Consider the following 27815-nt stretch of genomic DNA (forward strand, 5'->3'; position numbering starts at 1 on the left):
TTTAGCACAGATTAAGTACTCAGAGTTACAGAGTTGGCGGGATCTTAAAGATCATCTAAAACCTCTTACCTGCTGCATTAATAGAGCAAGGCTGAAAAACACTGGTGACCCCCAATGCCCCATAGCTAAACTAGGACACATACCTGCCTTTTAGAGACTGAAGTACTGTCATTTTTTATTTTGGTTTCCTTTCCTCCCTTGGTGGTTGGGATCATTTTCCTGGTACCTCCTCTTCTTATGCCAGGCTTAGAACAACTTGCACCATATTTTACTCTGATTTTCCATGGCTTCACTGTGACCCTGCATTCTTTTCACACTCCTACATTGTGAAAAACTGAACGCCATCTGTCATTTGATCAGTGCACAACAGTCCCTTAAGAGCTTAGTAAATGCCTTTTCTATGAAGCATCCTTTCCTTTTAAGCATAATGCAATGTTATAACTTAACTTTCAAAATCCACTCAGGAGAGAAGGGATAATAAATCAGGTCCATACATAAGCATTCTCCCCCTGGGCAGCTTTGACTATAAATACACCAGGATGTGCCCTTCTTGAGCTAACAACAAATTACCTAATGATCTTCCAGTCTTTTAAGTGCCTTCTCTCAGAAAGAAAAGATGGTGTGTTGGTTTCTACATCATCTCTTCATATAATGGACATAAGCTGTTATTCCAAGATCATCTAGCCATACGAACTAATCCAGGTGGAAATCTCCTTTGCCCTCCTGTTTTCTCAAAGTCTATAGGGTAGAGTCACATAAACTACAGCAGCAGGTTTTACTAATAACAGCTCACCAGAAGGACAACACTGTTTGGAAATTAGGTCACATCTTAGGGCTTTCTGCCAGACTCACACACAGGAATAGTAACATCATTGCCAGAAGAATCTTTGAACACAAAACACAGTGACAGATAATGTTGTTCTCCTGGGAAGTGCCAAACAGCTAGATTCCTTATAGGTTCTCTTGGAGCAGAAGTTTCCTGATGAAAATAAAGGGGTTGATGGGAATGCTTTCAGTGCCTGCCTTTCCAAAATACACTACTCCTCTGTTCATTTCCTTGTAATATTTCTATTCCCTGTGCCTAAAATGCCTGGCTTGGAGTAGGGAATTAAAATGTGTGGAACAGAGAAATGAACCATCTATTATCTTTCTCTTTGTCTGTCATCCCATCACGGTATCACCTCAGAGAAACACATAAATAAGGACAAGCTTTCCCAGTGAAGAGTCAGACTCTCCTCTGGGTTCTGTTCTTGATGTTTGCGGGACATTTGATTGGGGCATCATGTTATCAAGTGGCCTATTGAGTGCTCAGCACATTTTCCTTGTCATACCACATGTCCGTACTACCTTGAAGAGTTGATGAGTTTAAAATCCCACTCCAGGTAACATCTGGGAAGATGCTAGAGCTGTAGCATCTCAGGTCTCACCCTACAATCCACATCTGCACTTTCATGGGGTCCCCACAAGACTTGTGCACACATTTAAGTTTGAAAAGCATGAGTGTAAAGCCTGCTCAAATAGTGGGCCCTCTGAACACTAACCACCTGCCAATTTCTTGAGAGGCATAGCCTCAGAGTGCATTTCAAGTAGTAGGTTCTTTCCAGAAAGGAAAGAAAGACAAGGAGCCCATCAGACTTCTGGTCCTTGCAAATTGACAATAGTCATCAGATACATGGCAAGGGACAGAGCCTCTGCTTCAGGGGACGGAGGCTCACAGTGGGCCCAGGCAAGCAAGCAAGCAATATATTCATTTCCGTACATCTCAGCAAGACTTTGAAACTACCCAGGGCCTTTTGCTATTTTTCTTCTGTGTGTTTCATAAAAACTGTTGCCAAAGCATTTCAAAACTTAAAATTACAACTAATCGCCTGGTTGTCTATTAAAAGAATAAAGCTCCTTGGGGGACACAAATTTCCATTCCAGAAGAAATCAATAGAAAATTTTAATCTGTCAGTGATAAATCATTGTATGTATTGATTTCCATGGCTTTTACAGCTCTTAGTGGCAACAAGGGAAAGGCTAATCTTCCTGGAATGTGTGTGCACTTGGAGCGTCGCCCCAGGGAGTGGGGAGCTTGCCTGTTAGTCAAGAGTGTGTTATAAACAAATTATAGGCAAAAATTCCTTTAACATGATAGAATTCTCCATTTCAGCTACTCGTTAGCATTTGTAAGGCAGACAATGTGAAGGATGGAACAAATGTTTTACAGCCATCTGCTTTGTAAGTACAATTGGACAGAGCAATTCACATGCAGCATGATACTTCAGTCTTTCTTTCCAAATACTGCCAGCAGTGTTGTTCATTGAAATCCTCCCCTTCAGTCAAACTGGAAAAAAACGTGCCACACCACTATTCTACTGGTTCTGTCTTATGAGACTGATACACAACTGATAAAGAATGAGAGAATGTACTGGAAACATCTATGATATACGTTCCTTTGTAGATTGAATTTCACCTCCATATATTTACTCATGGAGTTTCTGCTGCCTATATGCTTCCCCCACTATCTCCACCATTTAAAATCCTACCTACACTTAAAAAAATTTTTTTGAGAATAATTGCTTTACAATGTTGTGTCAGTTTCTGCTGTACAATGAAGTGAATCAGCTATATGTATACATACATCCCCTCCCTCTTGGACCTCTCTCCTACCCCACCCCATCCCAACCATCTAGGTCATCATTATTCTTCATAGTGTTCCTCTGTGTTCTGTTCTCAGAGCTCTTAGAGTTCTCTTTGTTTCCTTTGTGTTCCCATAACAAGTTATGTGATCTTCTAGTACACCATGGAACTCTTTCTACCTTGCATTATAGTTATCTGATATGCATTATTCCTGCTGCTACACTGTATGCTTCTTTAGAGATACATCTTATTAATCTTTGTGGATTTCCATCTACCACAATGCTTGACACATTGTGTGTAGTCCCTAAGCAGATTTTGATTTGAACAAATGAGGGTTTATTGAGTTCTCACTATCCAGGGTCTCATAAACCAATGTGACCACAGAGCAATCAATATAGAAAAGCAAGTATTAGGGGACAAGCAATGGGACTATACTAAGGTCTTAATTCTCTTTGTCACCCAGTCAACAATTATTTAATTAGCACCTATTGCATACTTGGAAAGAGAAAATTCCAAAACAAGGAGAAGAAAGTTATAATCGGGTTATGAAGACACAATATTCGGGGCAAGTAAAAGGCAAAACTATAAAGCAGAAGTTTAATCCACCACCATTAGAGGGAGGGGGACACCAGCTATCCCCCTCCCTCTAATTTTCTGCTGTCTTCAGTTTCTCATCTCTTTTGCTAGGTCTCTGTATGTGCATCTAGTGTAATTTTTATTATTCTATATTATCATCAAGTCTGGAAATTAAGTTTGAGCCTGGGCCATAGTTGAGGGTCATGTATGTCTATTCTCCACTAATGACCGAAGAACCAGGCTTGAATTCTTACAGAAAGAATCTGACAGAGAATTTGAAAAGACTGTGGTCACCAAGGACTTGGGAAGAGAAAGGGCATTAGGACCCAGAAAACAAAATGTAGCACCCAGTGAGGGGAGGGGCATTCACTACTGGATAGCAGTGAAATGTGGAATAAAGGACTAACTTTATTTTGGCATCATCCATTCATTTTGTTCATGTACGTCTTGTTTATATGAGCTGCTAGTGTCCGGCACTGTCTTGGACCTGAAGAATACAGCACTGAAGAAAAAGGACAAAACCCCTGCCTTCTTGGAGCTTATTGTTGCTATGATGACCAAGAATTACCATCTGCAGAAATTTATGCTCTTTTTTATGTTTATTTATTTTTTATTTAACTTTTTTATTTTGTATTGGAGTATGGCCAATTAACAATGTTGTGATAGCTTCAGGTGGACAACAAAGGGACTCAGCCATACATTTTTATATATGTATATGTATCATTCTCCTCCAAACTCCCCTCCCGTCTAGACTGCCACATGTAACTTTGAGCAGAGTTCCATGTGCTATACAGTAGGTCCTTGTTGGTTATCAATTTTAAATTTAGCAGTGTGTACTTATTCATTCCAAGTTCCCTAACTGTCCTTGCCCCCTCCCCCAGCAAGCATAAATTTGTTCTCTAAGTCTGTGAATCTGTTTCTGCTTTGTAAAGAAGTTCATTTTTATCATGTCTTTTTAGATTCCGCATGTAAGGGATATCATATGATGTATAGAAATTTATTTTCTTTTAAAATCTACTATTGAAAATAAGGGGCAACTGGATGAGCTTGAGAAGAAAATACAGTCTCAGCCACTCTCTTGTTCCATTTTTCTCCTATATTTTAGCTCTACATTTGCTTACTGAGTTAAACTTCAGTTCAGTTCAGTTGCTCGGTCATGTCTGACTCTGTGACCCTATAGACTGCAGCATGCTAAGCTTTCCTGTCCATCACCAACTCCCAGAGCTTGCTCAAACTCATGTCCATCGAGTCAGTGATGCCATTCAACCATCTCATCCTCTGTCGTCCCTTTCTCCTCTTGCCCTCAATTTTTACCAGCATCAGGGTATTTTCCAATGAGTCAGTTTTTCGCATCAGGTGGCCAAAGTATTGGAGCTTCAGCTTCAGCATCAGTCCTTCCAGTGAATATTCAGGACTGATTTCCTTTAGGATTGACTGCTTTGATTTCCTTGCTGTCCAAAGGACTCTCAAGAGTATTCTTCAACATCACATTTCAAAAGCATCAGTTCTTCGGCCCTCAGCATTCTTTATGGTCCAACTCTTACATCCATACATGAGTACTGGAAAAGCCATAGCTTTGACTACACAGACCTTTGTTGGTAAAGTAACGTCTCTGCTTTTTAATATGGCATCTAGGTTTGTCACAGCTTTTCTTCCAAGGAGCAAGCATCTTTTAATTTCATGGCTGCAGTCACCATCTGCAGTGATTTTGGAGCCCAAGAAAATCAAGTCTCCCACTGTTTCCATTGTTTCCCCATCTATTTGCCATGAAGTTATGGGACCAGATGTCATGATCTTAGATTTTTGAATGTTGAGTTTTAAGCCAACTTTTTCACTCTCCTCTTTCACTTTCATTAAGAGTCTCCTTAGTTCCTTTTCACTTTCTGCCATAAGGGTGGTGCCATCTGCATATCTGAGATTATTGATATTTCTCCCTGCAATCTTGATTCCAGCTTGTGCTTCATCCAGTCTGGCATTTTGCATGATGTACTCTGCATGTAAGTTAAATAACCAGGATGACAATATACGGCCTGATGTACTCTTTTCCCAATTAGGAACCAGTCCGTTGTTCCATGCTCGGTTCTAACTGTTGCTTCTTGACCTGCATACAGATTTCTCAGGAGGCAGGTCAGGTGGTCTGGTAGTCCCATCTCTTTCAGAATTTTCCACAGTTTGTTGTGATCCATACAGTCAAAGGCTTTAGCATAGTCAATGAATCAGAAGTAGGTGTTTTTCTGGAATTCTCTTACTTTTTCTATGATCCAATGGATGTTGGCAATTTGATCTCTGGTTCCTCTGCCATTTCTAAATCCAGCTTGAACATCTGAAAGTTCTTGGTTCATGTACTATTGAAGTCTGGCTTGGAGAATTTTGAGCATTACTTTGCTAGCATGTGAGATGAGTGCAATTGTGCAGCAGGTTTTCTCCTGTTTTAGCTCTACATTTGCTTACTGAGTTAAACTTGTGTCTTCCTTTTTGAAGCAGGTCAGTCTGGAAAACGGTAAGAATTCTATACTCTTAACGGTTCTACAGACACTGACTGCCAGTCAGGCTACATACCACAGAGATTTATCCCCAGTTAAATTGTTTTTTAGAATTTTTTTTAAAAACAAAGTGAAAAGCTTAAACCATATCATCATTGTTTTCCACCATTAAAGAAACGTTTTGAAAGTCAAAAAACAAAATGAAACAAAACTCAACCAACTGATCGACAACAACAAAAAAGGCAGCAGAGACCTGAAATGGAAACGGGTAAGTGGTCAGCCTGGGAAACCACGTCAAAAGCTTGACAGGAGGCTGTGTTCCCACATGTGTAGGTGGGACAAAGCTTGTGCAATTTGGGCTATTTGTCTTAGGAGGATCATATTTGTAGTCATGAACTGGTGGAAACCTAGACAAATTTGGGTTACATAATGACTTATTTATTTACTTTCTCTCCTTTTAAACTATGAACACATGGATACTAGGGACTTTATCTCACCAGCACCTAGAAGACTCAAAGGTGCTTATTGGACATATCGTGGTGTCTAACAATTATGTGAGAAAGGAAAAGAAAAAAAGAAAATACTCAATGATTGCAAATATTTAAGATGGACCTATTTTTTTTTTTTTTTTTTTGCAAATGGCAGGAATTCATTCAAAGCCAATCCCAATGACAATGTGATAGATCTTCATCAACATCAGATAGTAAAATAAAATGAGATTGGAGGAATTCCGAAGATACTTTGATATGGCAGCATTGTTGAAATATAACTTTTAGCTGCATTTGCATTTAACAAACTTCATTGGATGTCTGAGCAGTGGCATGTGTGCTTAAGTCTTTTTGATACTCTATAGTCATACTTCATGTGTCAAGTGCTAGATTGTATGTTATTGATCATAAGGCCTGCAGAATTCAAAAAAGAGCTCATTATCAGGGAAAGTTTTCATCTGCCCAATTTTTAAAAGAATTGTTATTATAATCTTGTCACTGAAATACTGAACTTAAGAAAGGAAGAATCAAAAAGAAGAAATAATATAAACTGATCAGCATCTTAACCAAAAAAACAAAAAAATAGTAAAATGATTAAAAGAGTATCTAAGGTGAGAATCTGAAAAAAAATGGTAAAGATGCGTTTGTTTACAAATAACAGAAATAAACTCTGGCTGGTTTAAGTTACAAAGAGGACTTAATAGAGGGATAATGACAGATTAATAATTAGCCAGTTTACCCCAAGATAACCATTGTATGTGTTTATGGTTGGTTGGTGCTTTATGCATGCATGTGTGCATGCTAAGTCACTTCAGTTGTGTCCGGCTCTTTGTGACCCCATGAACCCCCTGCCTCCCTGTCCATCACCAACTCCCAGAGTTTACTCAAACTCATGTCCATTGAGTCGGTGATGCCATCCAACCATCTCATCCTCTGTCGTCCCCTTCTCCTCCTGCCCTCAATCTTTCCCAGCATCAGGGTCTTTTCAAATGAGTCAGCCCTTCACATCAAGTGGCCAAAGTATTGGAGTTTCAGCTTCAACATCAGTCCTTCCAATGAACATTCAGGACTGATCTCCTTTAGGATGGACTGGTTGGATCTCCTTGCAGTCCAAGGGACTCTCAAGAGTCTTCTCCAACACCACACTTAAAAAGCATCAATTCTTCAGTGCTCAGCTTTCTTTATAGTCCAACTCTCACATCCATACATGACTAATGGAAAAATCATAGCCTTGACTAGACGCACCTTTGTTGACAAAGTAATGTCTCTGCTTTTTGATAAGCTATCTAGGTTGGTCATAACTGTCCTTCCAAGGAGTAAGCATCTTTTAATTTCATGACTGCAGTCACCATCTGGAGTGATTTTGGAGCCCAAAGAAATAAAGTCGGCCACTGTTTCCATCATTTCCCCACCTATTTGCCATGAACTGATGGGACTGGATGCCATGATCTTAGTTTTCTGAATGTTGAGTTTTAAGCCAACTTTTTCACTCTCCTCTTTCACTTTCATCAAGAGGCTCTTTAGTTCTTCTTCACTTTCTGCCATAAGGGTGGTATCATCCGCATATCTGAGATTATTGATATTTCTCCCTGCAATCTTGATTCCAGCTTGTGCTTCATCCAGTCTGGCATTTTGCATGATGTACTCTGCATGTAAGTTAAATAACCAGGATGACAATATACGGCCTGATGTACTCTTTTCCCAATTAGGAACCAGTCCGTTGTTCCATGCTCGGTTCTAACTGTTGCTTCCTGACCTGCATACAGGTTTCTCAAGAGGCAGGTCAGGTGGTCTGGTAGTCCCATCTCTTTCAGAATTTTCCACAGTTTGCTGTGACCCACACAGTCAAAGGCTTTGGCATAGTCAATAAAGCAGCAATAGATGTTTTTCTGAAACTCTCTTGCTTTTTCGATGATCCATCGGATGTTGGCAATTTGATCTCTGATTCCTCTGCCTTTTCTAAAACCAGCTTGAACATCTGGAAGTTCACGGTTCACGTATTGCTGAAGCAATACGTATTAAGGAAGCAAACAGCAGTGCTGAGATAGTCAAGCATGAGAGGACTTTGGGGAACCTCTTCTGTGCTTCCATCCCTAACTCTCTGCTTCTCTCTTTGACTCTGATTCATTGTTCTTACTTATTACAGCCTGTTTTCTTCTACTTCTCCTAATACATGGTGAAAAACAAAGCTGCCAATAGCTCATGTATTTACTGTTACAGTCTTACAATTCAAAGAGATAAATCTCTTTTTTATTTTCAAGTTCCTGGGGAAAGCTTTTGATTGGCCCAGGCTAACTCAGGGGTTCATGTTTCAATTAAGGTGAGGTCATGTTCTATAATTTGAAAACCCTCACTTTAACTAAGTGAATGGTGGCAGAGAGAGCTAATAGTTTTCAGTTTTGGAAAATGGTGTCAGACAAATGAGCTATTAGGTGTCTGCTACAGTATATTTATTTCTTCATGTCAAACGAAATAGTCCAGTATTTTCAATTGTAGGTGATTGTGTACATGAGGATTAGTTTTCATTTTGAGAAACATTGACCAAAAAGAGTAGTCATTTAAACAGGATGGTTTGTCGTTCTTCTGTATAAAGCTACAAAGGTGGGCAAGCTGGTAGGACATTTCTACCCCCTCATCTACTGTGTTGCCCTTGTCTTCATGACCCAAGGTGTCAGTGAGAGCTCCTGCTAGCACGCCCATGCTTGTAGCAGCATGATGGAGGCCGGGACAAAGAAAGGGCAAGAGGTACACATCAACTGTCACTTCAGGCAAGTTCCAGAAGTTGCCATATAAAACTTCCACCCAGTCCTATGCAAAGGAAACTGGGAAATAGTCCTCTTTCCCCCCCTCTGAACAGCTACATTCCCAGCTTAAAAATGAGGGGTTCTATTACTCTGAAAGAAAGGAGAACACATATTAAGGGATAAATACCATAGTGATCATAGTCTTTGTATACTCTCTGTATAGTGGTTACTCATTTTTAGAATACATGGGCTTTTAAGCAAAAGGGATTTCTTTTCAACTCAGAAAGAAAATAGTCCTTATTAAGAAGCATAAAGGATTATTTAATAATACAATCCAATGGCTTGTATACCCATAACTGAAATTTCAACACATTAGAGTAACAAGAAGTATACAATACACAGCCATTGTTTGCTTGTGCATGTAGGACTTTTGACTAGAGGCAATGCTGTGTCCTAGTGAAGAATTGTCTTGCAAACTATGATGACCAGTTCACATCAGTTTAGACAAAATTCTGTGGAATTCTGTAACTATTGTTACAAATTGGCATTCCTTAAATTCAGACTCAAATTTAGAAACATAAAATGCTGAAAAGCTATTATTTAAGCCCAGGAAGCTTTGGCCACTGGCTAAGCTATCAAGATTTAAATATCCAAAATGACCAGGTATATTTCCTTAACTGAAAAATGGGTTCCCAGTTCTACTTGCTGCCATGACAGCTTGAGAAGGCTTCATCAAAGGTTTTGTAACTTGCCTTTCAAATTATGATTGATGGACCTGCCCTTTTCATAGCCAATTTCCAAGAAAAGGAGATTCAAATTATATTTTCCATGCTGCCGTGGTCTGTCCTTAATGGTGACTATAAAAGCCTGACTCTCAGTCCATTTAGATTGAGGAAGAAAATAACAAAGCTTAGGTCTCTTGCCTGTGAATGAATGGGGAATAGAAAAAGGGATTTTTTTTTTTTTTAGTACCTGAAAAGTTCTAGCAAAGCCAAGTTTCACTGCAGAGGGTGTGCCAGCATTCAGGGTAACACCCTTCCTGCAGTCAGGGAGTACAAGAGCATGTACTCAAGTATTATTTGGTGATAAAAATAAAACATTATTCTGAGCAATAAAGTGTTATTCAAATTTTACCAAAGTACACAGTTGCTATAACTTGGTGATTATTCTAAGAAAGAGTGTTTAATTTAGAAATCACCTAACCTTTTTGGTTTCTATCTTTGATGACATTTGTAATCTAAATTAGCAACAAACCTATGTCTCTCAGGCTTTTACATCAAACTCCAAACCTGATTCACAAGTTTATTTTAGGATCAGCAACCCATTTACTAGGGTTAAGCCAGTCTCAGAGATTTAAGCCAGTCTAGGCCCAGGTAATTTGCAGATGAAGGGTGGAGAAGCAAAGGAATTAGTGCCCTTATCTTCAAGCCAAAGCAGAAGAGTGACCATGTCACCATTGGGCTGGCATCCCCCTCCTCCTCCCCTAACCACCATGCTTCTCCTAGAGCTCTGGGAAAAAGAGGAAGCTACAGAATGGCTGATGGAAAAAGTGTTGTGACTTTGGCCTCTCCCTATAAACCAACAAAATACCTATTGGGTAGCACAGGACCTGGTACAGATAGGTGCTTGAAAAATTATGGCCAAAAGAAAGAATTATTAAGTGAGTTTGCAGAGGATCTAAAAGTTGTCTACTACCAACATCAGACTATTTTATTGGTTCACAAATGATCATAACAGTTAGATGGAGTTACAGGTAATCTATTTAATTGTTCAAAGTTCTATAATGCTATCATATTCCTGTAACGGTAGTATATTCCTCTAATACTTTTAATTAAAGAGAAACAGTAATTTCAAGCAATAGTGTTAAAAACTGAGTGATGAATTTTGATCTATCCAAACAAAGTTACTTTAAGTAATAGAACTGCCACTATAAATAACAGATAGTTGCTTGTTTAAAATATAAATCAATTATTTAATCATAGTAACAGATCCTATCTATCATATGCATAACACAGTTATAGCAAATCCTCTTAAGGCTTCCCTGGAGTAGGGAAAAGGGCATGGGGGAAAACTACAGAATAAAATAGCTTATACTATTTTGGGCTTTCTGTTGAGAAAGACAGTGAGATAATGACCGTATTTTAACCTCTATACCTACCATGTTGTCATTTACTAAGCACTCATGATGTCGTGGTTAGGCTTACCAGAAAACACTCATGAGCAACCTCATAAATTCTGTCATTAGTACATGCAGTCAACCTCATACCACTGAGAAAAGTACTTCTTGAAATGTCTCAAAAAGGAAAGTATTAATGTAAACATGTAACGGCTATGGTTAGTCAGGCCAACAGACCTGGACCAATGGTGTCATGCTTTTACCCACAAACCAACTTGCTGTCAGATCCCTCCCACTTTCAGCTGAGACAATAGGTCACATGAATTTTAAGGCCCCTAACAGTACTATGAACATTATGAAGCCTATCCAGGTGAAAACTATGAATATTATCATTCAAAGGCAATATAGAATAAATATTAAGGAGTTATTTTGACCATGAGCCCTGATAAATTCTATCCTTCCTCTAAACGCCTTTTGTAATGTCTTCCCAGCAGAAACAACCAGGTTATTTGAGTATTTAAAAGGAGCTTACCCAAAAAGAAAGATAAGATGTTTTATCAAATTCTTCAAAAGCAACAGTTGAAGTGAACAAACTGTTGTGGGTGCTTTTAATATGTGAGTTTGTGAAGTTATATGCTCATTTCTGTCATCAGGAAGTAAGATATAAGAATCCCCTTTTAAAATTACTGAACCAATACAGATATGATCTTTATAGGTTTTTCTCATGTCTGTCATTTCTGTCTCTGAAGATTTGAATTTTCATTCATTTAAAAATATTTACTGATTTCCTACCAGGTGACTGACACTGATCTGGTGCTTAGAATACATCAGTGAACAAAATAAACAGATCCCTGTCCTTTGGAGACTACATTATAGGCGGGGAACAAAAAATAAACCATAAACACAGTAAGTAAGTAATTTCCATAGACATTAGAAGGGATAAATGTTATGGAAAATGCAAATAGCAGGGTAAGATGATCAGGAGTGCTGGGTGTGAAGAGGGAAGGCAAGTTCAGTTTCAGTAGGTGGAAGGGTGGCCCCTTCTTTTCACTGAGAAGGTGAAAACCTAGGGAACATGTGAAGAAGATGAAGGTGTAGGCCATGTAGTTATCTGGGGAAAGCTTTCCAGGCCCAATGTCTGGGATGTTTGAGGAACAGTAAGGAGATCAGCATGGCTGGAGGGGAGTGAATAAAGGTGAAGTTAGCAGGAATTGAGGCCAGAAAGGTGATGGGGAAGCAGGTGATCTGGATTGTGTAGGTCTTTGTGGGGACTTGTATTACTCTGAGTGAAATAGAACACCATTATGAGGTTTCTGAGCAGAAGAGTAGAATGATTTGACTTCACTTTTGAAGTATCTCTCTGACTGAACTCTTGAGACTAGCCTGGAGAAGCAAGGGGAAAGGGTAGAAGAGAGGTGACTTGTTAAGAAGTGATGGCAATTTTCCAAGAGAGAGATGATGACGGTGGCTCAGACCAGGCTAGGAGAGGTGGAGGTGGCGAAAAGTGTTTGGATGCCAAATATACGTTTTGGAGGAGGAGCCAACAAGATTTGGATGTGAAAAAAGAGACAGAGAGGAGTCAAAGGAGGACTCTAAAGTTTTTGGTCAGGACTAATTAAGGGTAGAATCATCATCCACTGAGGAGGTGTAGACTGTGGGTGGAGCAGGCTTTAAAAGGAAGAATGAGAGTTCGAGTTTGGACTTGTTAATTCTGAGATGTCAAGTTGGCAGTTGGATAAAGGTCCAGAGTTCAGAAGAGGAGTCTGGGCTGGAGATATACTTTTGGCAGCATGTAAATGATATTTAAGGCTGTGAAACTAAGTTGAGATAACCAAGGAGAGAGTAAGGAAGAGAAGAGGCCTAAGAAGAAGACCCCATGGCCCTCCAGGATTATGAGGTCACAGAGGAGAGGAGGGACCAGCAAAGGAGACTGAGAAGGAATGTCCAGTGAGGAGGAGGAAACCCAAGAGAGGGTGTGTCCTGGAAGCAAAGTGAAGAAACTTCCAGAGTAGAAGTAGGAAACAGCTGCAGCAAATGCTACTGACACACACCTAAGCAGAGGCCTGAGAACTGGCAAATGGACTTAGAAAAGTACAGTCATCAGCATCTTCAGAAAGAGTAGTTTCAATGAAGCATTCATGACAGACACATGTTTGGAACAAGTTTTGAGAGGTGATAAGAAGAGAGAAAATAGGGGTAGCAAATATAGATAACTTGTTAGAAAACTTTTACTTGCTGCTGCTGCTGCTGCTGCTAAGTCGCTTCAGTCGTGTCCGACTCTGTGCGACCCCATAGACGGCAGCCCACCAGGCTCCGCCATCCCTGGGATTCTCCAGGCAAGAATACTGGAGTGGGTTGCCGTTTCCTTCTCCAGTGCATGAACAGGAAAAGTGAAGTGAAGTCGCTCAGTCATGTCTGACTCTTAGCGACCCCATGGACTACAGCCTACCAGGCTCCTCCGTCCATGGGATTTTCCAGGCAAGAGTACTGGAGTGGGGTGCCATTGCCTTCTCCGAACTTTTACTTAAAAGAGTACAAAGAAATGGAGCTGTGGCTCCCATTTTCTGAAACATTGTATTCATTTATAATATGAATAATTAATAATTTCCAAGGGAATGCCCTATTTTCTTCCAAACAGACAAACATGTCCTGAACATGATTATTCACTATGGAGTTATTTAATTTTTAACTATTAATATTACTTTCTGTATAAGGTCATTTCCGAGATTATAAAATCACCTCAACTATATAAGATCCTTGATGCGTATGATCCCATTCCTGGGCATATATCTGGAAAAGATGAAAACTTTAATTCAAAAAGATATGTGCACCCCAGTGTTCAGAGTGACACTGTCTACAATAGCCAAGACATGAAAGCAACCAAAATGTCCATCAATAGATGAATGGATAAAGATGTGGTACATACACACAGTGGAATATTACTCAACCATAAAAAAGAATGAAATAATGCCATTTGCAGCAACGTGGATGGACCTAGTGGTTATCATACTAGGTGAAATAAGTCAGAGAAACACAAATATCATATGACATAACTTATATGTGGAGCTTAAAAAATTATACAAATGTACTAGTTTATAAAACAGATTCACAGACATAGAAAACAAATTCATGGTTACTAAAGGGAAAAAGGGGTGGGGAGAGATAAATAAGAAGTGTGGGATTAATAGATGTATCCATGTGTGCTCAGTCACTTCAGTCGTGTCTGACTCTTTGCAACCCTATAGACTGTAGCTTGCAAGGCTCCTCTGTCCATGGGATTGTCCAGGCAAAAATACTGGAGTGGGTTGCCATGCCCTTCTCCTACAGATGTATACTACTGTATATAAAATAGATAAATAGTAAGGACCTACTGTATAGCACAGGGAACTATATTTAATATCTTATAATATCCTATAATGGAAAGGAACCTGAAAAAGAAATACACATTTTTTTCAGATTGTATAGTTGTTTGTATAGTTTTATATACATGTATATAAAACAAAATGAAGATACAGAGAAATATGTTCCAAATGAAAGAACAAAATAAAACCCCAGAAGAAAAACCCTAATGAAATGAAGATAAGTAATTTACCTGATAAAGCATTCAAAGAAACAATCACAAGGATGCTCACTGAATTTGGAAGAAGAATGGAGGAACTTAGGAAGAATTTCAACAAAGATTTAGAAAATATAAGAAAGAACAAATCAGAACTGAAGAATACAAAAACTGAAATAAAAAGCATACTAGAAGGAATCAACAGCAGATTAGATAATATGGAAGAATGAATAAGTGATCTGGAAGATAGATGAGTAGAAATCACCCAACCAGAACAGCAAAAGAAAAAAGAATTTTTTAAACTGAGGACTATTTAAGGAACTTCTGGGGCAACATTAAGCATACTTAACATTTGCATTATAGGGATCCCATTAGGAGAAGAGAGACAGAAAGGGATAGAAGAGTTACTTGAGGAAATAATGGCCAAAAACTTCTCTAAACTGCAAAAGGAAACAGACATCCAGATATAGGAAGTACAGAGAATTCCAAACAAGATGATCTAAAAGAGATGCACACCAAGACATAACGAAAATAGAAAAGGTAAAGATAAGAGAATCTTAAAAGCAGCAAGAAAAACAAAAAAGCACAACTAATGATATACAAGGGAAACCCCATAAGACTAACAGCTGATTTTTCAGCAGAAACTTTTCAGGCCAGAAGGGAGAGGCAGGATATATTTAAAATGCTAAGAGGAAAAAACTTATACAACCGAGAAAACTGTTTGGCAAGGTTATGATTCAGAATTGAGAAAAAGAGTTTCCCAGATAAATAAAAACCAAAGGGGTTCATTATGCCTAGACAAGCCTTACAAGAAATGTTAAAGGATCTCTCTCATTTAAGCAGAAAGGACCACTAGAAATAAGAAAACACATGAATGAAAATTTCACTTGTAAAAGCAAATATATAGTAAAGGCAGTGAGTTCAGTTCAGTCGCTCAGTTGTGTCCAACTCTGTGACCCCATGAACCGCAGCACGACAGGCCTCCCTGTCCATCACCAACTGCCAGAGTCTACCCAAACTCTTGTCCATTGAGTCAGTGATGCCATCCAACCATCTCATCCTCTGTTGTCCCCTTCTCCTCCTGCCCTCAATCTTTCCCAGCATCAGGGTCTTTTCCAATGAGTCAGCTCTTTGCATCAGGTGGCCAAAGGATTGGAGTTTCAGCTTCAACATCAGTCCTTCCAAAGAACACCCAGGACTGATCTCCTTTAGGATGGACTGGTTGGATCTCCTTGCAGTTCAAGGGACTCTCAAGACTCTTCTCCAACACTGTTGTTCAAGAGCATCAATTCTTTGGCGCTCAGCTTTCTTTATAGTCCAACTCTCACATCCATACATGACTACTGGAAAAACCATAGCCACTAAAAAGCTAATGTGACAGTTAAAAGACAAAAGTAGTACAAACAAATGTAAATACAATAGGTAGTTAAGGGATATACAAAATTAAAAATGTAAAATATGACATCAAAAACATAAAACATGAAAACTAAAATGTAGTACTTCTAGAATGCCTTCAAACTTGAATGACTATCAGCTTAAAATAGACTGCTATAGACATGGGTTTGTATGTATGAACCTCATGGTAATCACAAAAAAAACCTACAATGATACACACACATAAAATGAAGGGAACCCAAATATAACAATAATGGAACGCACCAAACCATAAGCGAAGAAATCAATATCAAGAAACAGACAACAAGACTAAAAATGAGAGGATCTGAGTAGACATTTTTCCAAGGAAGATAAACAGATGGCCAAAAAGAACAAGAAAAAGTGCTCAACATCACTAATCATCAGGGGAATGCAAATCAAAACCACAGTAAGATACTATCTCACACCTATCAGGATGGCTATTATCAAAAAGACAAGAAGCAGTAAGTGTTGTTGAGGTTGTGGTAAAACAGGAGTCCTCATGCATTTTTGGTGGAAGTGTAAACTGGTGCAGCCACTATGTAAAACAATATGGAGGTTCTCAAAAAACTGCAAGTTGAACTGCATACCATCCAGCAGTTTCACTTCCGGATATTTTTCTAAAGAATATAAATTCAAAAATAACTCATTCCCTTATGTTCATGAAGCACTATTTATATAGCCAAGATATGGAAGCAATGTAGTGTTCATCAATAGATGGATAAAAAAGATGTGGTATATGTATATATATGTATATCTCTATGAAATTAAAAAAAACAAGCAAATTAAACAAAACAGAAACAGACTCATAGAACTGGTGGTTGCCAAAGGGGAGGAGAATGGGAGAACATACGAAATAGGTGAAGGGGATTAAGAGGTAGAAACTTCTAGCTATATAATAAATAAATCACAAAGATGTAATGTACACAAAGGGAATCTAGTCAACAATATTGTTAACAATTTTGCATGGTGACAGATGGTAACTGGAGATCATTTTGGTGATCATTTCATGATACATAAAAATGTTGTACATCTGAAATGAATATCTTCATATAAATAAATAAGTAATAAACACGTAAATAAGGTGTACTCCCCTCTCCCGCAACAAAGCCGTAACTAGGAATCAGACAGATTAGAATTTGTGTCACAGTCCCTCAGATTACTTGCTAGGTGACTTTGAGTCAATTATTAACCTGACAGGGCCTTGGTTTCCTCACTGATAAAATAAATGGGAATCATTCTGCCTACCTTCATGGGTGAGGATCAAGTCAATTAAGGCAGTAAATCACTTGGCAGCTAGTCAACTCTTAACTGTTGATGGCTATCGGAGTTCACCGTTCGGATGAAGAGGATGTGGTCAGGAGCCCTCCTAGACAAAGACTGGAGAGGAGGGGATGCAGTAAAGTCTGCAGTGGGGAAGGGGTGTCAAGGCAGCAGGTGTATCCCAACCGTTGGGAACTCCCAGGAACTGCCTTATCAGTGCCACTGCTGCCCCCAGCACCCTCACCCATGCTCACAACTTCTCTGGGGGAACTGAAAATATATGGAGAACTTTGTAAATGTTAACTGTGGCTAATAATCTACCCCACTGAGAAACTCATACGAGAAAACACACACACACACACAGTGCACATACAGACAGGGATCTAGCTTCAGGGCAATCAAGAATGTTATCTTCCCTGGGCCAGAGCAGGGTCAGAGATATTCCAGGACCTGTCCTCAAGGAAATTATTTCTAAGAACCTTGATAAAATGTACAAAACTAGGGTAGAAAATAACAAGGTGTAAAGAGTGCTTAGGCAGAAGGTTTTCAAAGAGGAAGGACTAATTAATTGCTCCAATTGGAGCTTCTTTTATATATTGATTCCTATTCCCAGGTCAGCAGCATCACTTTCCAGGTGATGTGAAAATAGTGAATATACAGCAAAAGGGCCTGGCAGGTGTATAGAGCTAAGCTAACAACTGTCAACTGCCCCGAAAATATCTTCACTCATGGTTTTGGAAGGCTGGTTCTCCTAAGGATCCTTTCCATTAATTTTCTGGCAATAGAACCTAAAAGACCAATGAAACAAATCTCAAATTTGGGACAAATTTATAGCTAAATAAACACAGGCTTTGGGATGACACAAAATTGGGCTCCTAATACCAGCCTGGAAAATGTGGCTAATTACCTAACATCTCAGAGCCTTGATGTGCTCATCTGTTAAATGGGTCTTAGTAAAGCCTACTTCTCTGGGTTGTTGCCAGGATCAAATGAGACATGTATGCAAAACCCCAAGCCCCATGCATGACACAGAAAGCACTCAACTAGTGGAAGAGTATTACCATTAAGTAAAATGTACAATGATTCTTTAGTGGCTTCTTTTAACATAGGAGTTTCTATCCATCCCCAATACAGAAGAGCTATTCTAGTAAAACTGGTCATTTATTATGATTTGTGAGTCCACTGTCCAACCCGAGTTCCTGTGGAATGTTTAGTGTAATCGAGCTGAGGCCTTCAGCAAGGTCCCTGGGTCCAGTCTTCAAATCCAGTATCACTATGGCAAAGAACTGGAAAAGAGAAGAAGAGTACCACCGTGTGAAACACACCCTCTTTCCTTTTCCCTAAACCTGTTTATCCCCTTTGCTTGTTAGCTCTTCAGTTCCCAGAGAGCAGAGACTCCTGGGAAACAGGAAGTAGCAAAGGCCTGTGAGAAAATCCCCAGATGAAGATCAGCAGTAAATCTCTCCCAGCAACACTTTGGTCAGAAGAGGGAAATTCCCCACCAGCCCTCAAAAACAGTCCCTCAAGAAAGCTTACAGAAGGTTAATTTGGGAAATCCCCTCAGAGGCAACAGAACAGAAACGGAAATCTGCTTCTTAAGAGAAATCTGAAAAGAGTAAGCCAGTTAGTGGCTGCCTGGGGAGCGCTCAGTGTTAAGCCATAGTGCTGCTGCTACCTCATTTCCCCCTTTTCATCCTGATCCTGAGGGCAACCCTGACAGGACTCAGTTGCCAGAGCCACTTGACACCCTCTCTTTCTAGGCTCCCACCCCAGGAGAATGAATGCAACCAACCACTGCTAAGCCAGATTCCCCTCTCATGCAAACCCTCTCCACGCCTGCATGCATGCTAAGTAGCTTCAGCCATGTCCGACTCTTTGTGATGCTAGGGACTGTAGCTGCCAGGCTCCTCTGTCCATGTGACTCTCCAGGCAAGAATACTGGAGTGGGTTGCCATGACCTCCTCCAGGGGAATCTTCTGGACTCAGGGATCCAAATGGGGTCTCCTGCATTGCAGGCAAATTCTGTATCTTCTGAGCCACCAGAGAAGCTCCAAACCCTCTCCATACCCAGCTACCATTTTCATTCTGTGAGTTTCCTTTAGTGCCATGAAATAACAGACCCTCAGGTTTTACTGAGTTCTAATCTGAATGTGACCTTGGGGTCACATTTCTTAGCTGCTGCTAAACTCCAAGAGGTGGGGGAGGAATCCTTCCCACAAAGAAGAAAAACAAAATCACATAAACCTCCCTCGTCCCTTTGAAGGGCTTAGAATGGAATATCCGCTGATGAGTGGTAGCAGAGAAAGTGTATAAACACTGTTAAAGGGGCCTGTCAGGGGAGGTGGAAGTGGGGGAGGGGAGACTGTTGGTTTGCGGCTCTCTGATCTCTGCATGCAATCCAGGCCCAAGTCAACTAGCTGTCCACAAATCAGGATCATTCCCACAGGGCTTCCACTGGGAGTTTTTTGTTTTAATTTTTATTTTATATCAGAGCATAGTTGTTAATCAACTATACTCCATTGAGTGGTTTTTTTGGGGTTTTTTTGATCTGTGATTTTTAAATGACCATTCCAGGAAGACGACAAAAATGAGATTTAGCAAAAGAGTGAAGAAAGTAGACTCCATAACAGCTAAAATTTTCTTTACTGTATACTTACCCAAAGTAGATATCAAACTTTAGAAAAGAGAAATTTTTAAAGGAGTAAGCACTCTGTTTAAAATTCTATAAAATATTATACTCTCCTAGAATATGTGCCCTTTAGTTGTCAGGACCCACCACTGTGTGATTCACAATTACAGATTCCACTTTAAAATACTTTTTGACTCCTGGAAAACTACCCTGCCAAAAATCACTTTCCTGGTACTTTCAAACAAACATAGTTCTTGTTTGCTTCAATTCATGTGGCTTTGTTAAGATTCCTTTTTCCAGAAATTGTAAAGATTCTTAGCCACCTACTTTTCTCCATGCTTGGAATAAGCCAGAAAACTCCTTTTGGGGTTTTCATGTTTCTAAGCAATTAGACTAGTCTTTAAATTCATTATGTACACATGAATAATAATTACAGTAGTTACATTTAAATAACAATCCTACCTTGCAAATTCTAGTTTAGTCAACACACACTCAAGAGGCATTATTTCTTTTTTTTTGTTTGTTTTCATTTGGGAGTCTAGGAAGTATTTAATTCTCAGTTCCTAGCAAGACCAAAGAATATTTCTGATTTTTAGGGTAAACTTTTCATTTGCTCTTGGCGCTACCTTAGTTACAAATGTGAAATCAATTAAATGATGCATGTCAGCAAAAAACAGCCCTTTAATGCAGGCACAGATGAAACAGATTCCAACATGGGTCTAAGAGTAATAAATAAACTAATAAAAAAGGAAACCAGGGAGCAACTTTGATGGAAGTAAGCCATTTGCCTTTGCCCTGGAAAGTTTATAGTGTTTTAAACAATTGTAAACATGTCAGTATACGTGGATACCGTTTCCATAGCAGCATAGCAACAGTTAAGAGTTTCTCCAAACATACCCAAAAGGAAACTAAAAATAGCTTGTCTTCAATATCAAAATACATATATATACATATTCAGACAACAGTACACAAAATGATGTGTAATTACAAGTTCTGCAGACACCAACCTTTCACAAAAGCACATCGCAGGTGGCTTTAAAAAACAATGAGTTCGGTACCTATAGGAATGGGATAGAGACAAAAAAGTCCAAGAGACAGGAAGGCAGATGCCATCGTGAACTCTCAGACCAGAGGCTCCTGACCCCAAATGCCTCCAAACATTGCTCTGTCTGCTCCACCTGACGCTTCCCTGTGTCCTATTCACCTTTGGCTCCTAAAACTGGAGTTGAGTGTACGATACATACTGTCATCTCCTTTTAGTGCAGTATTCTCTCATCTTAAGTTTTCTAGCCAATATAACCTCTCAATAGAGATTGAACAGTAGTTGCATTTAAAAAAATAATGTCAAAACCAAATGCTACACTTTCCCAATGAACTTACTTCAATTGACACACACAGACAGTATTAATAATTCCAAAATGAAGATGGTGGGCCTTCCCTGGGAGTCCAGTAGTTAAGACTCTGTGATCCCAATGCAGGGAGCTTGATCTCTGGTCAGGGAACTAGATCCCACCTGCAACAACTTTGCTGCCAGGCCACAACAAAGACCTGGCACAGCCAAATTAAAAAAAAATGAAGACAGTGTGTCAGTACACTTTTTGCACCTTTGCTGTTTGTACTTTTTATTTATATCCAAGAATTATAAGTATTTTAAAAGCATCACTTATTGGGAAATATTATTGCCAGGATATATGCAATTTGTCATCTAAACCGGGAAACTTTTGAGATTGAAAGAGCATTATTTATTATTACACTAGGGAAATAGGTGTAAACCAAAGACTGCCCCAGGCAGGCCCATACAAACAGTCACACAATATCACACATAAGAGTATAAGCATCTTGAGGGCAGGGATGAGATTTGCTTGTTTTTCTACTTCAGCACCTATTGCAGCACTTTATATGTAGAAAGAACTCAATAAATATTTGTTAAGAGAATGAATTTTACCATTGGATTACATTCTGTAAAACTTTAAAAAGTATCTTTATTCGTAATACTAAGCTGGGCATATTTCTTTTCTCAGTCTACAGTCTATGTGTTAGGGTTAAATAAAATCCAACATAGCTCTGCAGGTGAATCTTTCTTTTCCATCATCTGATCTTCTCCTTGAAAGTTAAGAGGATAAAACTGGAAAAGTAAAATATATCTATGAGTCATAAAAAGTAATTCTATCAGTGTGGGATGGTTTATGAAAGCACTGAAGGAGGTTTAGAGTATGGATTCAGATAAGAAACAGTTTCATAATCTCTACAATGGTTATTATCCTGGTTTCATTTTCCCTGCCAGGAATGTTGGCCTCTAGGGAGAAATGCAAAGCAAGTATCAAGTAAGTACACTCCAACTAGGAAGGATGCTATTTTTCTTTCAAGATGAGGAGTTGGGAAGAGGGCTACCATTGTTAAGTTCCCAGGAGTAAAGGTAAAAGCCTCTTTACCTTCTGCCCGGATCTCCCAGGGGATTTTTTATACAAGTCACTTTCCATCTGATGGACTGCCAGTTCTTGGCTTATAAGCTGCATGAAAGGATTGCTGTGGAAAATAATCATACTGTTCAAGAGAAGCACTTAACAGTCTTCCTGTGAAAAGCATGATAAATCTTCCTAGCCCTCCGTGGAGAGGCAGCAGAGTTTGGGAGGTGACACTACCTATATTCAGGACCTCAGCATCTCAGACTCATGCTGTTTGTTCTGGGTTTTCAAGCCAGATTATTCTATAAGATATTGCCTAAACTTTGGGGGCTCTGGTTTCTTCATTTTTCAAAGAAGGAAAATAATTTTTGTACCTCCTTAAAGGGTTGTCTATGAGGGTTAAATGATATTCATGTAAAACACCTAAAACATGAATGTCAGCTATTGTTCCTATCCAGCTCTATGTTTCTTTGGGCATTTGGCAGGAATTGTACTAGAAAAACTTTAATTAAAGGCAAAAATTATGCTTTTATATTTCCAACCCAAAGAAATCCAAATGTGTGTACCTAATGCCAGAAGGAATCTTCTACTCCTAGGCCACTTTTAGACTTGATACACATTCTGTTCTCATCTCTCCCTAGAATTTGCTTATTATCCTAACACCAAGGGAACTGTGTTTATTTTTATTATTAATTAATTAATTAAATTCCATCAAACCAAAGCCAGTTTGTTTGCTGGACCACAACCAGCCACTCCATTTCAGGGAAAGCTGAAAGCCTGTACCCAAAGATTGATACCTCTTTTTAATATCTAATTTAGAAGCTAGGAAAACTGCAGAGAAATGAGTTTTCTTTACAGAATTATGTAAGGCTTTATATTTAATGAATTTCTGGTATCTAAGTGGAGAGGGGTGGGAAATGGGCCCTTTATAAATATCAAACCGTGTTGTTATCTACAGAGAGTGTTCCAGTTGATTAAACAGAGCCAAACTCTGTTCTGTCTGATAATTACTGAATTTGACATTCATAGAAGTTCTTTTTTAATTTTGGGAATAAGAAATCTACAAATTCATTAAATTATGAAATGTTTCAACCCTATTATTCTAATACAATTACCCCATAGACTACACTGCTGCAGGAAGTCTTTGGGACAGCTTCTGATGTTTAGAATGACTCAACAATAGGAATTCAATTCATGTAAAAGCCAAGACAGTATGGTTTAAGAAATGAAACTGAATATTACTCCATCTGATTTAGAGTCACAGTTAATGATTCTAAGGAAAGATATTGGTACTCACACTCAGAACAGTCTTTTGTTCAACAAATCTACACTGGTATTCAAAGTGCAGAAGGATAGAGAATTCCCTGGTGGTCTAGAGGTTAGGATTCTGTGCTTTCACTCCCAAGATCCCAGGTTTGATCCCTGGTCAGGGATCTAAGATTCCATGAGATAAGTGGCCAAAAAAAAAAAAAAAATTCTAAGTGAAGAAGGGCAGAGGAAACAGGATCCAAATCTGCTTAAGGATATTTGAGGGCAGGAGAATTGGCCCCAACATTTGTGGGTTTCTTTTGAATAATAATAGCAACAACTAGTCTACTTAGCAGTGTGTGCTTAGTCGTTCAGTCATGTCCCACACTTTGCAACCCCATGGACTGTAGCCCTCCAGGCTCCTCTGTCCATGGAATTCTCCAGTCAAGAATACTGGAGTGGGTTGCCATTTCCTCTTTCAGGGGATCTTCCCCCTACTTAGCAGTGTTACCCTTCATTGCTTCCTTCGCCACATCAAAAGTGAAAGTGAAAGTAAAGTCAAGCAAGAATACTGGGGTGGATTGCCATTTCCTTCTTCAGGAGATCTTCCAGACCCAGGGATTGAACCCAGGTCTCCCGCATTGTAGGCAGACGCTTTACCGTCTGAGCCACCAGGGAAGTCCTAGGAAGCCACATCAAGGAAAATCTAATTATTTCCCACAAAATAGGAGTTTCTAATGAAACTTTTATTTTTCTGTGTGCTTAATAAACTGTGAAGATCTAAACAGCACCTAGATTTTCTTAGAGTCTTTAAAAACCCTGACTTCACATTCTACCTGAAATGTTCATGTGCTAATGAATGAAACCATCATCGCGGAGTGAAAGTTGTCGAGCCCGGGAGCTAGAGAAATAGAACTTCTGTAACTGTTTTGTGATTTACTAGCTATGAACTTGGGCAAGTCATCTGGCAATCAAATACTGCTGGTGTACAGGAAATTAACATAATCTCAAAATTTTACCAATATTAAGACTATTTCTTAATACTCTTAAGGGAGAAAGTTACCTGTACAATGAAGAAATCTGTCAGACACCACCTTAATCTTATGATCAAACTTAACATTGCCAATGATAGTCAAACTGACACTATATGACCCATTCCAAGCCCATAGCAGACACCACTAATGTTCTCAGCATGGTTTCCCATGAAGCCAGGGCATAGCCTCAGAATGTCTCTCAAGATCATTGGCATCATCCCGGAGGAGTTTGAGAATCTAAACATACTACTGATGCTGTTCCACTTTGGCCTGCAAGTACTGGACATAGCACAAAGTGATGCTACCTCTGCAGTACTGGGGACCTCCAAGATATTTCCCAGGGGATTCTGAGAGCCTCGGTAGATGAAGGATTAAAAATCCTGGAGCCTTGCAAGTGGGACAGTCACAATGGCTCTGCCATCTGGGGAGAAAAATGTGTGTGTGTGTGTGTTTGTTTAATCCAAAAAGAAAAGCTATTGTCAATTGGTCAGGGCTGCCAAGTGACATACAAGTTATTTGTTATCACAGATTATTTGTGGTAACTGAGGTATCACATTTGAGGCTACTTTGTTGATTAGGGTTACACTTTCACATCCTATAGAAAAAAATTTTTGCTGTGGGAAAAGTGGGCTGTGCCCAGTCCACTCAGGCTTCAAGATTGTCCTTCAAAATTAAAATGTATTCATTTAAATACTCTGAGTGGTGGCAAGTAGATGTTTTTAAAGGCTAAATTTGTGCTTAAATGTCACCTTTCCCATCTAACTGTCTTCTTGTTATTTCTCTAGCTCAACCCCTTATCTGTTTCTTTTATATCATTTACCCCAACTGGCAAGTATTTTTAAAATTTGTTTGTTAGCATGTTGCTGTGGGGATGGTTTTAGTCTGTCTTTCCTATTATAACCTCAGCTCCAACAGAGCAGGGAACATTTCTATCTTGTGCAACACTGAATCCTCAACTTCTAACATATAGCCTGGCATATGGGACACTGAATAGATATTTATTGATTAAATTAATCAATGGATAAATGAATAAATGAGTAGATACGTTTCTTAAAAAAAGTCACAGGTTATTTGGAGTTAAGTCTACAGGGGAGAAAAACAAGTAAGCAACCTTTTGTGTCATGGCTGAAAATTGAGGTGAAATGCTAAGTATTTAATCCTAAGTGGTTCACAATCCCTAACCCTAGTTCTAACAGCAACTCTGAAACAAAAAGTTCCAAAATGCTTTGAGCAGTGCTTTGCTAGGATATGTCTTCCAACATAACTCTTTGAAGGATAAATACTAATTTGAATGTATAGGTGGTGTCATTTTTTTAGTTATATCATTTTTTAAAACAAGTTTTATTCATTGCCTCAGAGTCCTGCATACCTTGAATACCTTACATAACACATGGAAAGGAATGTTCTCTCTATAACCCTTGCTTTAGAGAGCGCTCTGGTTGTCAGCTGAAGCTCCTGAACAACGTGTTCTTTCACCACTGTTCAAGACCACAGCTGAATAGCAGATCAGATTAACCAATGCCACCATAGCTGTAATGACATCCCTAGAAACTTGAAAGTCCTCTTTGAAAGAACAAAGATCAATATTTAGTTTCTTATATCCCTTCTGGTGTTTCATCACTTTTATGGCCTCCTGTTCAACCAGTTTCCTCATCTACAACCCTACTTTGCTCTTCTGGGAAAACAGACTAGAAATAATAGGAATACAAATGTAAAAGCACATCTACAAAATATAAAGTTTGAATTGCAATACTTGTGCTTTGTTAATGCCAAGATTTGGCTTTTAAAAAAAAAATTAATCTTTTCCTGCTGTATTTTCAAACACTTCAGTATATTTTTTGGTATGAGCAACATGGACTTTACTAACTACCTTTCAGGTGAAAGGAAGAAGCAAAAGTTACCTGTTTATATCCCTTTTGTTCACCAAAGCCTGTAATACTAAGCATTGCACAGTTTGACTCTTGGTTTCAACTCTTCCTAGATATAGATGTTATACACTGTTACCAAGGCTTCATCTCACACAATACACCAACTTCCCAAGGTTCACACATTTATTTTCATTTTTTAATAAAACAAAGAGGAAATTAAAACTAGTTTGGGAATAATAAGACTAGTTAAACCCACCAAAATATCTTAGAATTGGAGCTTATGCTGTAGTTTGGAGAGTGTTGTTGGTGGCCAGAGGAATGTGATATAATACCCCGTGCAGTGAGGAGCTAAGCCCAGTCCTATTCACCATCCACCTTTTCTGGCTACAATACATCCATTAACATTGCCAATAAATAGCAAATGACAAGGTAAAAATGGAAGTTAGCCAGCCACCAAACAGAATATGTTAAATAAATGACTAATATTACTGGAGTGAGACCACAGCCAGAGGATGGTGTGAGAAAGCCAATTAGATTTTTTAAAAGAGCCAGGTAGCACATAGCACTGAACATGACAAACTTCCAACCTTGTGTTCCTATCATGGATGCAGCGGAAAGTGTGGAGAATGACAACTTTACTGGCTGCAAGCAACTGTCTCTGTAACTTAGACATCGTCAAGGACCTTTATTCTCTAGTTTGTGAATAATCATTTTTATGTCTTTATGTGAGCTTCCCAGGTGGCGCAGCAGTAAAGAATCCACCTGCAAAGCAAGAGATGCAAGTTTGATCCCTGGGTTAGGAAGATCCCCTGGAGAAGGAAAGGGCAACCCACTCCAGTATTCTTGCCTAGAAAATGCCATGGACAGAGGAGCCTGGTGGGCTACAGTCCGTGGGGTTGCAAAGAGCTGGACATGACTGAGCATGCATATATGCACTTTTTTCCCATAAACTTACTATTTGTGGATGTAAAGTCCTTGGTCATAATAATCAGATACACATACACAATACCTAAAAATTTTTTTTGAACCTATTGGAGCAGCTTTTCATTTTTTTCTTATGACAAAGTTTACTTTTTTTTTTTTTTTTAATTACTCACTTCTTCTCAAGAGCCTAACCAACATGCTGAGCAAGAGGGATAAGAATGCCCTGCCCAAGGTGCCCAGGGATTAGCTAGTTTCACCCTCTGGGCATTTGTGTCACTTTGACTCCATCACAGGGCTTCCCTGGTGGCTCAGATGGTAAAGCGTCTGCCTGCAATGTGGGAGACCTGGGTTTGATCCCTGGGTCAGGAAGACCCCCTGGAGAAGGAAATGGCAACCCATTCCAGTACTCTTGCCTGGAAAATTCCATGAATGGAGGAGCCTGGTAG

The 27815-nt window shown here is 39.2% G+C and overlaps 2 long non-coding RNA genes across 2 annotated transcripts in view; one reads left to right on the plus strand and one right to left on the minus strand.

The window, feature by feature from the left end:
- LOC145544942 (uncharacterized) overlaps window positions 1-27815 on the plus strand; it is an 82896-nt gene that overhangs the window by 22032 nt on the left and 33049 nt on the right. The window contains exon 4 of the long non-coding RNA XR_014081745.1: window positions 11825-11935. This is a non-coding gene — a long non-coding RNA (uncharacterized LOC145544942). The remainder of the gene's footprint in view (window positions 1-11824; window positions 11936-27815) is intronic.
- Window positions 8741-27815, minus strand: part of LOC145544943 (uncharacterized) — a 36340-nt gene continuing 17265 nt past the window's right edge. Inside the window, exon 2 of the long non-coding RNA XR_014081746.1 lies at window positions 8741-9063. This is a non-coding gene — a long non-coding RNA (uncharacterized LOC145544943). The remainder of the gene's footprint in view (window positions 9064-27815) is intronic.

The sequence above is a fragment of the Giraffa tippelskirchi genome, chromosome 4 (genome assembly GCF_054371585.1).
Source record: "Giraffa tippelskirchi isolate mGirTip1 chromosome 4, T2T-mGirTip1v1.2.pri, whole genome shotgun sequence".
In the NCBI taxonomy this organism is placed as follows: Eukaryota; Metazoa; Chordata; class Mammalia; order Artiodactyla; family Giraffidae; genus Giraffa; species Giraffa tippelskirchi.